At 49.5% G+C, this 17149-nt stretch overlaps 1 protein-coding gene across 4 annotated transcripts in view; it reads right to left on the reverse strand.

Moving 5' to 3' along the window:
* The window catches only part of KDM1A (lysine demethylase 1A), a 180090-nt gene that overhangs the window by 69066 nt on the left and 93875 nt on the right, over window positions 1-17149 (reverse strand). The gene's annotated exons all lie outside the window — the stretch shown is intronic.

A 17149-nucleotide genomic window follows, 5' to 3' on the forward strand; every position in this document is an offset into this window, starting at 1 on the left:
TATGTGTTGTTAAGGAAACACAGAAATAAAGGTAAAGGTGGTGGAATAGCATTGTATAATAATGATGAGGGAGACTGTAAAGAAATCAGAAGTGACGGAATGGATAAAATACAGTCTGTTTGTATCCAAATCATTTTGGGGAAGAAATCTCCCAGAGGTTCCCCTGGAACAGAGCTTGGTATTGGCTACAGACCCCCAGAATCCAATCTAGATATGGACAAAGACCTTTTTAAATTAAATAAATACTACTGGAAATTGTGTGATTATGGGAGACTAACTTCCCAGATATAGACTGGAAGACAAGTACAACTAATAATAGTTGGGCCGTGATTTTCCAGGATGTGATAGCTGACAGACTTCTTCTCCAAACAGTCGCTGAACCAACAAGTGGTGATGCCATTTTAGGCTTTGTTTACACTGGAAACTGAACGACAAAACTTTTGCCGTTCGGGGTGTGAAAAAAACAAACACATACATCCCCGAACGACAAAGTTTTGCAAACAGTGCTTTGCTGGCAGGAGTACTCTCCTGCCGACAAAGCTACTATCACTTGTTGGAAGTGGAAATCTTTTGTCGGCAGCAGAGCTCTCTCCCGCTGACAAACAGCAGCTACATTGTGCACCTTTTAGTGGCACAACAGCAGCAGCACAGCCATGTCGCTAAAAGGTGTGTACTGTAGACAAAGCCTTAGATTTGGTATTGGTAAGTAGTGAGGAGCTCATAAAATAACTGGCTGTAGGGGACAACCTTGGTTCGAGTGATCGTGAGCTAATTCAGTTTAAACCAAATGGAAGGAGAAACAAAAATAGATCTGCAACTATTATCCTTGATTTCAAAAGGCAAATTTAAAAAAAATTAGGGGAATTAGTTAGGGAAGTGGACTGGACTGAAGAACTCAAGGATCTGAATGTGGAGGTGGCGTGGAGTCAAAGTTACAGGAACTATCATCTGCATCCCAACCAAGGGGAAAAAATTCACAGCAAAGAGTTGAAGACCAAAGCTGGATGAGCAAGCATCTCAAACAGGTTATTAAGAGTGTCAAGCAAGAGTTAAAATTTAGCTAACAGCTAAGGCAGAAACCACAGATCAAGCAGAAATGCTTCAGAGGCCCAAGGACAATGGCTTCTGTCAATAATTGATAACTCAGATATTCAAATGTCCACCCAGTAACTCAGCTTATCGGTAAGAAAGGACAATGCTGACCTCCCACAGGGCGCAGGGATATCTGTAAGCACTCATCCTTACCCTCCCACCCCGCCTCTTCCCCCCTCCCTCTCCCCCTCCCCCCATACCCCCCCCCCCCCCCCCCGCAAGGTAGCCATAGATACTTGATGTAATCAGGATGACCTCTATACATATGTACTGTTCCTATTATTATCTTTGTTAAGAGCTCTCTCTTTACTTGTAACTATATCTGTCTCTGTATGTACAAATAAATGCAAATGAATTAATAAGAAAATGTATATAACTGGCCATTGTGGCACCATATTTTTGAAGCTGTTTACCAGACTTCCCGGTGCCATGAATAAATCCTCCTTCAGTATTGTCTGTGCTTGCCTGATTCTTGGGGAAAAAAATCTTTTTGCCTTTGGCGCAGTGAGCAGGATGTGATCGGGAATCCTCTGAGCGTTTCTCACAACCAGGGACAGAGGTGAGGACCTTTTTACTTACCACCTCTAGAGTGCACCTTGGTTTGGGACTCCCCAAGATACCCCTTCACACCCCTTCTTAATACAAACCAAATATAGGACGCACAGACAAGAGGACTGAAAGGGACTGTGTTTGTGGCCAAGTTTTTGGGGTGCAGGGATCGCTGGAGGAGAAGGCTGCATTGCCAGATACTGAGCACCAGGGCGTGTGCTGCAGCAGACTGAGTACAAGGGTGTGCTCAGTCGGTCTCCCCTTAAGCACCGCTTAAGTGGGATACAATGTTGTATAAGTTGCCCCAGGATGCATCAACGATTCCCTCTGTGGGACGGGAACTCATTGGCGTGCCCCAGGGAGCACCAATGATATCCTCTGCAGGAGGTAGGCTCATTGACTGGCCCCGGGGAACATCAATGATGCCCTCTACAGGAGGGAGACTCATTGATTTTATAAAAGGGAAACTGAAAAGGTTCAAAAAACAATGGCAAAAAATGGATGAAGTGAGGGTATGAGTATGATGGACAGCGTGTTGTGGTGGTCTGGTCAAACAAAAGGAAAATTAAAGAAGGGGATTGTAATAATGTATTGCAAATATGAAAGGAAATTACAAGAGTTGGAAATACTCCAAAAGGCTCTTACAGCGGAGCTGAATCAAAAGGCAGATTTCCAACACAAGCTAAGTGAGCTTGAAGCAGAAAACAAGGTTCTAAGAGCAAAACTAAAAGAAACCAGCTCTTCTGCACGCCGTATTGTTGCTAGCATACAACAAAAGGGTAATTTCACTGACATTGGTTTAGGCGGCGATACTGATAAAGACCAAAATAAAATTAATTAAAAACACCTTGAAAAACAAATTCAGAATTGGAACCTAGCACACATGGGGGAAGATCGAGATAACTGGCCCCCTCCTCCACCTTTTAACCCAGAATTAAGTGCCAGTGCTCCCTTGGCCCCTCGTAGTGACCACTTGGTGGTCAGGGACAGGTGAAAACAGAGTGGCCCATAATACTTATAAGTACACTCCTCTCAGCACAGAGGAAATGAGGGGCTTACTGAAAGATCTCACTGATCTAAAGTGCAAAGACCAAAATTTAATATTCTTTAAAAAAAAAAAGCCAAATGGTTACCACCTATACGTAACATCCCAGGATCTTTATATCTTAAAAGCTAAATGCCCCAATCTATCATGGGCCAAGCTCCCTATAAAAGGATGTTTGAGCCTCAGTTAAATTTGAATCTGAAAATAATATGACCCGCGCTTCCACTGAGTTTAAGGAAGCCAACCAAGAAGCCTTGGGGAACGGAGCCGGTAATTGGGGACTAATAGTGGGCTGCGTACAAGGCAAGAACGAGCCTGCGGCTCAATATTATAAAAAAAGAAAAAAATCTATTCCAGCAATGCAGGCATTGCAAACCCCAAAAAATCCTAAACAGCTGTTTCTAAAAATGTTAAAAAATGGTTTTAACTCCCACCTGCAAAAAACCCTTAATTTGGGAGTGAACCCAGGCTCTAATTATAAATCCATCTGTATGTGGGCCTCTAAATGCAAAGCCAAACAAGCTAAAAAAATAAAAAGCAAGTCTGCTCGCTGTGCTGTGGTAACAGCAAAAAATAATGTAATTTGCTATAAAAGGACAGTTACCTTTTCCGTAACTGGTGCTCTTCGAGATGTGTTGCTCATGTATATTTCACAATAGGTGTACGTGCTCACCACATGCACCGGTACCGGAAGTTTTTCCCCTAGCAGTACCTGTGGGGCGGGGGGGGGGCGCCCACAGCTACCCCTGGAGTGGCACCTGTCTGGCGCAGTGTAAGAGGAGCTGTGCACTGCCCCCACTCTCAGTTCCTTCTTGCCAGAAAACTCTGACAGACGGAAAGGAGGGTGGGATGTGGAATAGACATAAGCAACATATCTCAAAGAATGCCAGTTACGGAAAAGGTAACTGTCTTTTCTTCCTCAAGTGATTGCTCATGTGTATTCCACAATAGGTGATTCCAAGCTATATCTGTTGGAGGTGGGTAGAAGTTCACAAGTTCCCAGGACAGAGAACAGCCCTGCCAAACCCAGCATCATCCCTGGTTTGGGGGATGATCGCTTAGTGGGAGGTGAACGTGTGAACCAAAGACCACGTGGTCGTCCTACAAATGTTCTGAATGGGGACGTGGGCCACGAAGACAGCCGACGAAGCCTGCGCCTGAGTCAAGTGTGCCCTCACAGTGGGTGGTGGGGGGACACCCGTCAGCTCATAACAGGAGCGGATGCATGAAGTGATCTGATTGGAAAGCCGCTGAGTAGAAATCGGCTGGCCCCTCGCACGCTCAGCCGAGGCGACGAACACTCAGGACTTTCTGAACAGCTTGGTCTGCTCGAGGTAGAAAGCCAGAGCCCACTGCACATCAAGCGTGTGGAGACAGTGCTCCTCACTGGACGCGTGAGGCTTGGGGCAGAGGACCAGTAGAAAAATGTCCTGACCCACGTAGTAGGCAGAGACCACCTTCGGGAAGAACGCGGGGTGTGGGAGGAGCTGGACCTTCTCCTTATTAAGGACCGTGTACAGCAGCTCAGAAGTCAGGGCCCTGAGCTCTGAGACTCGCCTGGCCAACGTGATTGCAACCAGGAAGGCCATCTTCCACGAGAGATGAGACCAGGAGCACGTGGCCAGTGGTTCAAACGGGGGCCCCGTGAGACGAGCCAACACCAGGTTTAGGTCCCACTGTGGGACCAGGGGTCTAGAATATGGAAAAAGACTATCCAAACCCTTAAGGAACTGGCCAGTCATAGCATGGGAAAATACCGTGCACCAGCGGATGGAAGGCCAATATGGCTGCCAGGTGCAGCTTGACTGACGAGGGCGTCAGGCCCTGGGCCCTCAGGTGGAGGAGGTAATCAAGGATAACCTGTATCAGGGTGGCCACCAGGGAGACACCCTGGTCCTCTGCCCACCTCAAGAAACGGGACCACTTCGCCAAATAAGCGCAGCAAGTGGAGGGCCGTCTACATTCCAAGAGGACGTGCTGAATCATAGAATATCAGGGTTGGAAGGGACCTCAGGAGGCCAGCTAGTCCAACTCCCTGCTCAAAGCAGGACCAATCCCCAACTAAATCATCCCAGCCAGGGCTTTGCCAAGCCTGACCTTAAAAACTTCTAAGGAAGGAGACCTAGGGAGGTGGTAGAATCTCCTTCCTTAGAAGTTTTTAAGGTCAGGCTTGGCAAAGCCCTGGCTGGGATGATTTAGTTGGGGATTGGTCCTGCTTTGAGCAGGGAGTTGGACTAGCTGGCCTCCTGAGGTCCCTTCCAACCCTGATATTCTATGATTCTATGATTCCACCACCTCCCTAGGTAACGCATTCCAGTGTTTCACCACCCTCCTAGTGAAAAAGTTTTTCCTAATATCCAACCTAAACGCTGAACCTGTTCTGAACACATCCTTTCCTCTCCGCCTAAACACTGAGCAGCCACACTGTGAGGTGAAGCGTTGCTAGGTTGGGATGGAGGAGGCGGCCCTGGTCCTGAGACAACAGGTCCGGGAGGAGCAGCAATGGCCATAGCGGAGCTACTGCAAAGCCCATGAGGGTCCCGTACCAATGTTGCCTGGACCACGCCTGGGCAATCAGGAGGACCCGGACCTTGTCCGTTATCTTCTCCAGGACCCTGCTGACTAGAGGGAACGGGGGAAGGTGTAGAGAAGCCGGCCTGACCAGGACAGGATAAAAGCATTGGAGATAGCGCCCCTCACCAGGCCCCCCCCTTGAGCAGAACCGGGGACATCGCCGGTTCTGCCAAGTCACAAATAGGTCCACCTGGGAAGTTCCCCACCTTCAGAAGAGCCAGTGGGCCACTTCCGGGTGGAAAGACCACTCGTGTTGCGAGGAAGTCCCTGCTCAAGCGATCCGCTCTTTCGTTCTGGGCACCAGGTAGGTGGAAGGCCTTCAGGTGGATGTCATGGGCTGTACAGAAGTCCCACAGCCTAAGGGCTTCGTGGCAGAGGATCGGGCCCCACCTTGCCTGTTGATATAGAACATTGAGGCCTTGTTTTCCGTGAGGACCCGGACTACCTTGCCCTCCAGGTGCGAGCGGGGATGGTCAATCCCAGAGTCCGGCATGGTGAAGACCTTGTCCATCCTGTCTGTGGCCTGGGAGAACTGCGAGAAAACCAGAGCTGGAGGGGCATGCCGACATGTGACACAAGGGTTGCAGGCAAACCCTGGCTGTTGTCACTGGGAACCTTGTGACTGAGTCGATGAGACCTTTCAGGGTCTCGAATCTGTCTGGCAGGAGAGAGTCCCGGGCCGACACTGAGTCCAGGAGCACCCCGATAAACTCTATGAGTTGGACTGGGATTAATATGGACTGGGTATTGTTTACCAACAGGCCTAAGGTGATGCACGTGGATAGAAGGAGCGCCGCGTGATCCCTCACCTGCGACCGGGAGGTGCTCTTGACAAGCCAATTGTCCGGATAGGGAAATCTGGACCTCCCGCTGTAGGCCACTACCACTGACATGCATTTTGTAAACACCCTGGGGGCAGTGGACAGACCAAATGGGAGGACCGTGAATTGGTAATGATTCTGTCCCAGCACGGAACGGAGGAAGAGCCTGTGCCCCTCAAATATGTGGATGTGGAAGTATGCATCCTGTAGATCGAGGGAAGTGTACCAGTCCCCAGGATCCAGGGAGGGGATGATGGAGGCCAGGGAGACCATGAGGAACTTGAGTTTCACCATGTACTGGTTCAGACCTCGCAGGTCCAGGATGGGCCTGAGCCCCCCTTTGGCCTTCATGATAAGGAAATAACGGGAGTAATACCCCTTGCCCATGAACTCCTCGGGCACCGCCTCTATTGCTCCTAGTCCTAGGAGCCACCCCAACTCCTGCTTAAGCAGAGGTTCATGCGAGGGGTCCCCCAAGAGGGACAGGGGCAGGGCGGGGCGTGGAGGAAATAAACTGGAGGGTGTAACCCTGGGAGATGGTGTTGAGAGCCCATCGGTCCAAGGTTAGACGCAACCATTCCAGGAGGAAGGCACACAACCGATTGGAGAAGGGGAGCTTTATTGGATCTCTGGTGAGGACTGGCAGGGTGCCCCCGAGCATCCCATCAAAAATGCCTTTTCCCCACCTGCTTGCACTTGGAGGACCCAGGCTGGGGGGTAGGCCAAGACTGCCTCTGAGGGCTTCTCTTATAGTCCCGCTGCTTCTTATCGGTGGCCTCATACTTCGGGAGGGCGGCCTGGGCAGGAGTCTGCTGCGGCTTGAACTTAGGTTTTGCTGGAGCTGGGACATAGAGGCCCAGAGTCTGGAGGGTCGTGCAGGAGTCTTTCATGCCATGCAGCCTTGTATCTGTCCCTGCCACAAACAGAGCTTTCCCATCAAACGGGAGATCCTGCATGCCTCACTGGACAGCCCAGAGAGCAGGAGCCATGACACCCGTCTCATGCACACCACGGAGGCCACTGATTGTGTGGCCGTGGCATCCAAGGCTGCCTTCAGGGATGCCCTAGCGGCCGCTGCCCCTTCCTCCACTAGCGCTTTGAACTCCTTCCTATCGCACTCCTGGAGGGAGTCCTCAAACTTGGGCAGAGAGCCCCACAGATTGAATTCGTACCTGCCCAGGAGAGCCTGATGGTTTGCCACAAATAACTGGAAACCCGAAGACTAATATATTTTCCTTCTGAAAGAGTCCAGTCTAAGAGAGTCTTTGTTCTTTGGGGTCAAGGCTGGCTGACCCTGCTGTTCCCTGTGGTTGACCGATTCGACCACCAGGGAGTTGGGTGCCGGGTGGGTATACAAGTACTCATGCCCTTTAGTGGGTACAAAGTACTTGTGTTCTGCCTTTTCAGAGATGGGGGTCAACGAGGCCGGTGTTTACCACAGGGCATTTGAAATCTTAGCCACCCCTTCATGGAGAGGCAAGGCCACCCTACCCGGTGCCAACAGGGACAGCACGTTAAACAGGGAGTCTGAGGGCTTGATGCCACTCCTCTGCTTGGAGGTGGAGGCTTGATGCCACCCTCTTTAAGACTTCTTGGTGGACCCTGAAGTCCTCCTGCAGGGTGGAGGGGCCGCAATCGCCTCCTCCGGGTGGGGCGAGGAGGCCAGTGCAGTGCTCTGGGTGTCGTCCGGCACCAGCGGGTCGACCACCTGGTCGGACTCCGAGCACAGTGCCGAGGACGTATGTCCCACTGACTCCTTTCTTGGGGGTCTGGAGAGGGAGGCTGACGGTGCCTCCGAAGCTCCGGCCACCAAGCAGGCTCCCACCAGGGGCTGCGCCGGAGGCCACGGTGCCCACTGGTACCATTGGGCCGGCCACAACGCTCGGTGCCGCTGCACCTGCTGTGGCACCGTCGGGGCCAGCTGTTCAGGTTGGCTGGCCTGGCCCATCGAGGGACGGCTACGACTGGAGACCAGGTTGGCGTAAGATCCGCTGCTATCACTGGACCGGAAAGAGCAGCGGTGCCAGGATCTATGACGGCCACGGGACCGTGATCTCAACATGGAGGATCGGTACCGATGGTAACAGCTGCTCCTGAACGGCCTTGGTGGACGGACTTGCGCCGGTGAGATGCCGGCAATCGACGCCCGGGGCTGCGATGTCTTGGTGGGGACTTCGAGCGGGAGTCTGAGCGGGAACGGCATCGACAACCATGCCATGACTGACTGCGGTGCCCTCTCCAAGACAAGTATCGTTGGTGACGCCCACTGCGGTACCATCAATATTTGCTCCTTGAGGACGAGCGGTGCCGGGAGTCCCGGACGGATGGAACCCAGCCAGTCTCTCTCGTCGGCATCGAAGGCGATCCACATGGACTCTGCCCCAAGCAGTCGCTGGGCGGCGTTGGGAACGTTCCCTCGATTGAGACCGGTACTGGGCTGGAGGCGACTGTAGAGATCCCAGCGGTGGCTTGCCTCTGGAGCATGGGCCCGACATCAGCAGTGCTCCAGGCACTGGCATGGACACAATGTTCCGGGCCGCCTGCAGGGCTTCAGGCGTGGATGGTATCCGGACAGGCCTGTTCCGAAGGGGCCGAGCTACTCCGCTCAACGTGAGTCGGAGGCCTGGGGCTCGGTGGGGATCAAGGACGGTCTGACATGGGCCTAGCCTCTGTCCCAGACTTTCCTCAGTGCCACTGTGAAGAGGGAGTCTTCCTGGCCCTCTTGGTGCGCCCCGCGGAGGGGGAGTGGTGCCGATTGGTCGATGGCACCGGAGGGTCACTGCGTACTGACGCCGCGGTGCCAGGTACCGGTTCGGAGCGGCGTGTCGGAATCGGGGTCAGTGCCCACTCCATCAGGATGGCCCGGAGCCTAATATCCCTTTCTCTTTTGGTCCGAGGCTTAAACGACTTGCAAATCTTGCACCTTTCGCTGATATAGGTTTCTCCCAAACAGTGCAAACAGTCTGTGTGCGGGTCACTTCTTGGCATAGAACACCTACAAGAGCCACACGACTTAAACCCGGGGCGCAGGGCATGCCCCGGCCCGGGCTCATTGACTAAACTAACTAAACAACTATCTACACGTACTAACACTGAACGAACAAACAGTTCTGGGGACGAGCTACAGCAAAGCTGGAGCAGAGCAGTTCCGACGCACATTCACTGGCGGCAAGAAGGAACTGAGGGTGGGGGGAGCATGCAGCTCCCCTTATACCGCACCAGGCAGGCGCCACTCCAGGGGTCGCAGGGGGCGCTCCCCCCCCCCACGGGTACTTCTAGGGGAAAAACTTCCAGCACTGGTGCATGTGGAGAGCATGGATATCTATTGTGGAATACACATGAGCAATCACTCGAAGAAGAACTGTGGGTGTCCCGGACACACCAAAAAAAACTGCAAACGTAAAGTCCAAAAGCCTCGTCATGGCCAGCCAAATCCCCACAGTACTTCACTGTCCTTCCGACCTGGTCCTGGTCCTGCCCCTACTATCCCCCCTACCTCCCAATGTTTTGTGTGCAGGGAGACCGGGCATTGGGCAGCCAGGTGCCCAAGCCAAATAACCCTGGGTAACCAGCCCCACCCGGTGTCCCAACCAACTGCCAACCCTTACTCGCACCTGAATAAAAAGGAAATGGCCAGGCTTTTAAATGTTATGACCCACTAAGATTCAGCGGCCGCCTTGCCTGTCAGACATATGCAAACATAAACCGCTCAAGGCCACACTTACAAGCATAAATAAGGGGCCAGCCATGCACAATTCTTGTGGACACGGGAGCATCTGTTTCCATTACTGACCTCCCCCTCCTCACTACTAAACAGTATATTACTATTTCAGGGATAGGAGGTGCACAACTCATGGCTTACAAAAGCTATCCTGTTCTTGTAAAATCTAATCTATTCATAGAATCATAGAATATAAGGGTTGGAAGGGACCCCAGAAGGTCATCTAGTCCAACCCCCTGCTCAAAGCAGGACCAATTCCCAGTTAAATCATCCCAGCCAGGGCTTTGTCAAGCCTGACCTTAAAAACCTCTAAGGAAGGAGATTCTACCACCTCCCTAGGTAACGCATTCCAGTGTTTCACCACCCTCTTAGTGAAAAAGTTTTTCCTAATATCCAATCTAAACCTCCCCCACTGCAGCTTGAGACCATTACTCCTCGTTCTGTCATCTGATACCATTGAAAACAGTCTAGAGCCATCCTCTTTGGAACCCCCTTTCAGGTAGTTGAAAGCAGCTATCAAATCCCCCCTCATTCTTCTCTTCTGCAGGCTAAACAATCCCAGCTCCCTCAGCCTCTCCTCATAACTCATGTGTTCCAGACCCCTAATCATTTTTGTTGCCCTTCGCTGGACTCTCTCCAATTTATCCACATCCTTCTTGAAGTGTGGGGCCCAAAACTGGACACAGTACTCCAGATGAGGCCTCACCAATGTCGAATAGAGGGGAACGATCACGTCCCTCGATCTGCTTGCTATGCCCCTACTTATACATCCCAAAATGCCATTGGCCTTCTTGGCAACAAGGGCACACTGCTGACTCATATCCAGCTTCTCGTCCACTGTCACCCCTAGGTCCTTTTCCGCAGAACTGCTGCCTAGCCATTCGGTCCCTAGTCTGTAGCTGTGCATTGGGTTCTTCCGTCCTAAGTGCAGGACCCTGCACTTATCCTTATTGAACCTCATCAGATTTCTTTTGGCCCAATCCTCCAATTTGTCTAGGTCCTTCTGTATCCTATCCCTCCCCTCCAGCGTATCTACCACTCCTCCCAGTTTAGTATCATCCGCAAATTTGCTGAGAGTGCAATCCACACCATCCTCCAGATCATTTATGAAGATATTGAACAAAACCGGCCCCAGGACCGACCCCTGGGGCACTCCGCTTGACACCGGCTGCCAACTAGACATGGAGCCATTGATCACCACCCATTGAGCCCGACAATCTAGCCAACTTTCTACCCACCTTATAGTGCATTCATCCAGCCCATACTTCCTTAACTTGCTGACAAGAATACTGTGGGAGACCGTGTCAAAAGCTTTGCTAAAGTCAAGAAACAATACATCCACTGCTTTCCCTTCATCCACAGAACCAGTAATCTCATCATAGAAGGCGATTAGATTAGTCAGGCATGACCTTCCCTTGGTGAATCCATGCTGGCTGTTCCTGATCACTTTCCTCTCATGCAAGTGCTTCAGGATTGATTCTTTGAGGACCTGCTCCATGATTTTGGACTCAGTCTTTTTATGTAGCTCCAAATACAGGGGGGACTTTTCTGGGCATAAACGCCCTCTGTGACCTTGCAGCAACTCTTAACCTCGCTCAGAGTACAGTTTCATTTACTAATAAACTTATGCGTACTCATACCATCCCCCTCCGCAATGATACGTCCCTCTCTTCTGTTGCAACTGCTAAATCTGTGGCTCTTACTTGGGGTACATCTAATCCTTTTCAAGACTTAGATTCCAGATTTCCCTCAGTGTGGACGAAAAATAAGATGTCTTGCGGTTTGGTGCCTGCTCATCTCAGCCCACTCATCCAGGTTACCGACCAACTCCTCCACCTACCAAGCAATACCCTCTCAAATCTGAGGCCATGAACACAGTAGGTGATATTACTTACTCTCTACTTCAGCAAGGCATGCTGGTTCCCTGTTCCTCCCCCACCAACTCCCCCATCTGGCCAATTAAAAAAACCTAATGGCTCCTGGCACCTTATCATTAATTACCGTACTGTTAACCAACATGCAGACAAACTTGCCCCTGTTGTTGCCGACCCATCAGCGGCCCTCTTGGGCCTTAATCCTTCTTAATGTATATTTATTGCGTTAGACATTGCTAACGGTTCCTGGAGCCTTCCCGTGCATCCAGAATCACAGCCCTGGTTTGCATTCACCTTTGGCCCCACCCAGTACAGTTGGGCCTGCCTGCCCCAAGGATTTCACAATGCCCCCACCCTTTTTCATCAAGTTATGGCTAAGGCTCTTTCCTCAGTAAATTGGGTTGCTGCCAACTCTGTGTGTTTACAATATGTGAATAATTTACTGCTTGCATCCTCCATGGCCTCTAATCACTCATGTGCCCTCCAACTGCTACTTCACACCTTGGCAAATGCAAGCCTAAAAGTTAATCCTCAAAAAGCCCACGTAGCTTTACCTACGGTTCAATATCTGGGCTATACGGTCTCCCAGGACTCAAAAACCCTCACCTCAGACCATTGAATTGCAATTGCTGCAGCCCCATGACCCACAACGGTGTGTAAGCTACTAAAACTAATGGGTCTCCTAAATTTTTGCAGACAATATGTCCCATCTTTTTCCACCCTACCACAATCTCTTAATGACCTCCTTAGAGGGGCTCAAGCCTCCTCAGACCTCATTTCTTTGTCACCAGAGCATAACCACTGCTTAACTAAACTTAAAATAGCCCTTCTTTCTGCCTCTGCACTTGGGTTCCCCCACCCCTCAATACCATTTAAGCTTCGGACACATGTACAGGATGGCCAGGCTGTTGTCGTGCTCACTCAAAACCACAGAGACAGGCACTGCCCTGTGGCCTACTTCTCCAATCGTCTTGATTCGGTAGCTCTAGCCTTTAATCACTGTCTCCAAGCTGTGGAGGCAGCTTCTTGGACCGTAACAGTCACAGCCCCTCTAGTCTCTGGGGCTCCTCACACAATCTTTGTGCCACATGCAGTGCATGAATTCCTGAATGGGGGCCAATTTTCAAAAATCACCTCAGCCAGATGGTCCAAGTGGGAATGCACCCTTTTAAGACCACACATTACAACTGCACACTCAAATCTTTTTAATTCTGCTACCTTAATGCCAACAACAGGGGAACCCCATAAATGATCTCCTTCTAAAAATACTGTGGTCAAAGACCAAGTTGTATCTAAACAACCACTACCTTTTTCTAATTTTGTTTTGTTTTGTCAATAAATCCCAATACTATGTTAACGGCCAACCTTACACCAGCTGGGCAATTTGCAATCTGTCAGGTACGTGCCTTCGCTTGGGTCCCTTGCCACAATCTTGTTCAGCCCAAGTAGCAAAATTAATGGCCCTAATGCAAGCCTGCCTTTTGGCTAAAGATCACAATGTAACTATTTACACCGACAGCTGCTAAGCTTTCGGGGTGGTTCATAATTACTTAAAGTCCTAGACTAACAGGGGATACCTCACTTCATTTGGTACCCCTCTTAAAAATGGGGGGGGGTATATTGCAAATTTATTGCAATCTGAAGTGGCTGTAGTTAAAATCAAGGCACATACCAGAAACAATGACCCTCTTTCCCTTGCAAATGCAGCCACAGACGAGGCGACCAAAAAGGCTGCCACAATGCCTCAGGACAATTTTCAAGTAGCAGCCACCCAAATTTCTGACCTGAAACAAATTTCTTTACCTGAATTGCAAGAACAATGTCCTAAAAAGAAAAAATGGATATGGATTGAGAATGCAAAATTGACAAAACAATACCTGGGTTACAAAGGACCAACAGTTTGTGGCTTCAAGAGCAATTATATCTCACCTTTGTGATCTCTACCACCTGCCAACACATCCAAACCCAAAAAGCTATGCTGCACCACATAAAGGGAAAGTGGTGGTGGCCCAAAATGATAGCAGACATAAGTGACTATGTCTTGTATGCGCTAAATGTAATGAAGGCAAAAAGCTTAAAATAGCCATGAGACATCAGCCTCGACCCACGGGCCCTATGCAAAAAATTCAAATTGATTTTATAGGTCCCTTGCTACCTACCAAAGAAAAAAAAAATATTGCTTGGTTCTAATTAATCACTTTACTCGATGGATTGAAGCCTTCCCCACCTCTAAGAATGATGCAGGAACAGTGGCCAATGGCCAACGAATTTTGCCCCCGATGGGGCCTACCCTGTTCAATAGACTCAGCTCAAGGAACGCATTTTACAGGACGAATCATGAAGGAGGTCTGCGCTGCCCTAAGCGCCAAACAGAAATTCCACTGTCCATACCGCCCTGAGAGTTCTGGACTGGTAGAATGAGCAAACCAAACTTTAAAAAAAACCCACAAAGGCTTTACTATTTCAAGGAACCAACTGGGTAGCACAACTACCCACTGCCCTTCTTTCTATGAGGGCAAGCCCTACTGCCAGCACAGGAATTTTGCCCTTCGAACTCATTACTGGAATGACCATGTCGCCGAGTGAAGGATGTGTAGTCCCGGCTCCCCTCCCCCTGGTCTCTGACACTGTACGGGAATATATCAAACATTTAAATTAAGTCTTACAACCCCTAAAACTAACTGTCCAAGATCGACAAGCAGCCCAGGACCCTCCAGAAACCCCGTCTTGGGCGGACATGCAGGAGGGAGATCACGTTATGGTAAGGACACATAACCCCAGGGTACTTCAGCCAAAATACTCCGGCCCGCACATGGTAATGGCCCATACAAATACCTCGGTGAAAGTGCAAGGAATCTCAACATGGGTCCATAAAACCAGAATTAAAATGTATAAATGAATTCATTCTGTTTATATTGTATCCTTTTAGGTAACAAATGTGGCTCCCCATGTTCATCTTCCTGGCAAACATACCTGACGCAGGCTCCTGGGACCCGCCCTTGGTACACGTTACACAAAATACCTGTTTAATAGCTGGTCAATATGTGCAATTCCCTGCAGGAGGCAGCGGCAAATGGGTAAAGAAACCAGACACTTGGCTTACCCCCAGACAGGACCACCCGGGACCTATCGTGGTTACAAGCTCGCCCCCATAAGGATCCTGGGACCAAGGTCCCAATCCAACTACCACAGCCCGGGAGCAGCCTTCGGCTCCCTCCCTGCATCTCACCAAATATGGACTGTAAATGGGTATTTAGCCTCGTGGGATGTGCGTTCACACATATAGGTTTCAGAGTAACAGTCGTGTTAGTCTGTATTCGCAAAAAGAAAAGGAGTACTTGTGGCACCTTAGAGACGAACCAATTTATTTGAGCATAAGCTTTCGTGAGCTACAGCTCACTTCATCGGATGCATACTGTGGAAAGTGTAGAAGATCTTTTTATACACACAAAGCATGAAAAAACCTCTCCCCACCCCACTCTCCTGCTGGTAATAGGTTATCTAAAGTGACCACTCTCCTTACAATATGTATGATAATCAAGGTGGGCCATTTCCAGCACAAATCCAGGGTTTAACAAGAACGTCGGGGGGGGGGGGGGGGAAAACAAGGGGAAATAGCTTACCTTGCATAATGACTTAGCCACTCCCAGTCTCTATTCAAGCCTAAGTTAATTGTATCCAATTTGCAAATGAATTCCAATTCAACAGTTTCTCGCTGGAGTCTGGATTTGAAGTTTTTTTATTGTAATATCGCAACTTTCATGTCTGTAATTGCGTGACCAGAGAGATTGAAGTGTTCTCCAACTGGTTTATGAATGTTATAATTCTTGACATCTGATTTGTGTCCATTTATTCTTTTACGTAGAGACTGTCCAGTTTGACCAATGTACATGGCAGAGGGGCATTGCTGGCACATGATGGCATATATCACATTGGTGGATGTGCAGGTGAACGAGCCTCTGATAGTGTGGCTGATGTTATTAGGCCCTGTGATGGTGTCCCCTGAATAGATATGTGGGCACAGTTGGCAACGGGCTTTGTTGCAAGGATAGATTCCTGGGTCAGTGGTTCTGTTGTGTGGTATGTGGTTGCTGGTGAGTATTTGCTTCAGGTTGGGGGGCTGTCTGTAGGCAAGGACTGGCCTGTCTCCCAAGATTTGTGAGAGTGTTGGGTCATCCTTTAGTATAGGTTGTAGATCCTTAATAATGCGTTGGAGGGGTTTTAGTTGGGGGCTGAAGGTGACGGCTAGTGGCGTTCTGTTATTTTCTTTGTTAGGCCTGTCCTGTAGTAGGTGACTTCTGGGAACTCTTCTGGCTCTATCAATCTGTTTCTTCACTTCCGCAGGTGGGTATTGTAGTTGTAAGAATGCTTGATAGAGACCTTGTAGGTGTTTGTCTCTGTCTGAGGGGTTGGAGCAAATGCGGTTGTATCGCAGAGCTTGGCTGTAGACGATGGATCGTGTCGTGTGGTCAGGGTGAAAGCTGGAGGCACGTAGATAGGAATAGGGGTCAGTAGGTTTCCGGTATAGGCTGGTGTTTATGTGACCATTGTTTATGAGCACTGTAGTGTCCAGGAAGTGGATCTTTTGTGTGGACTGGACCAGGCTGAGGTTGATGGTGGGATGGAAATTGTTGAAATCATGGTGGAATTCCTTAAGGGAAAAGAAGCCACACCACATACCACACAACAGAACTACGAACCCAGGAACCTATCCTTGCAACAAAGCCCGTTGCCAATTGTGCCCACATATCTATTCAGGGGACACCATCACAGGGCCTAATAACATCAGCCACACTATCAGAGGCTCGTTCACCTGCACATCCACCAATGTGATATATGCCATCATGTGCCAGCAATGCCCCTCTGCCATGGACATTGGTCAAACTGGACAGTCTCTACGTAAAAGAATAAATGGACACAAATCAGATGTTAAGAATTATAACATTCATAAACCAGTCGGAGAACACTTCAATCTCTCTGGTCACGCAATTACAGACATGAAAGTTGCGATATTACAATAAAAAAACTTCAAATCCAGACTCCAGCGAGAAACTGTTGAATTGGAATTCATTTGCAAATTGGACACAATTAATTTAGGCTTGAATAGAGACTGGGAGTGGCTAAGTCATTATGCAAGGTAAGCTATTTCCCCTTGTTTTTTCCTACCCCCCCCCCCGCCCCCCTCAGACGTTCTTGTTAAACCCTGGATTTGTGCTGGAAATGGCCCACCTTGATTATCATACATATTGTAAGGAGAGTGGTCACTTTAGATAAGCTATTACCAGCAGGAGAGTGGGTTTGTGTGTGGGGGTGTGTGTGTGAGAGAAAACCTAGATTTGTGCTGGAAATGGCCCAACTTGATTATCATACACATTGTAAGGAGAGTGATCACTTTAGATAAGCTATTACCAGCAGGAGAGTGGGGTAGGGGGAGGTATTTTTTCATGCTTTGTGTGTATAAACAGATCTTCTA

This window comes from Caretta caretta, chromosome 19 (genome assembly GCF_965140235.1).
Source record: "Caretta caretta isolate rCarCar2 chromosome 19, rCarCar1.hap1, whole genome shotgun sequence".
Taxonomy (NCBI): domain Eukaryota; kingdom Metazoa; phylum Chordata; order Testudines; family Cheloniidae; genus Caretta; species Caretta caretta.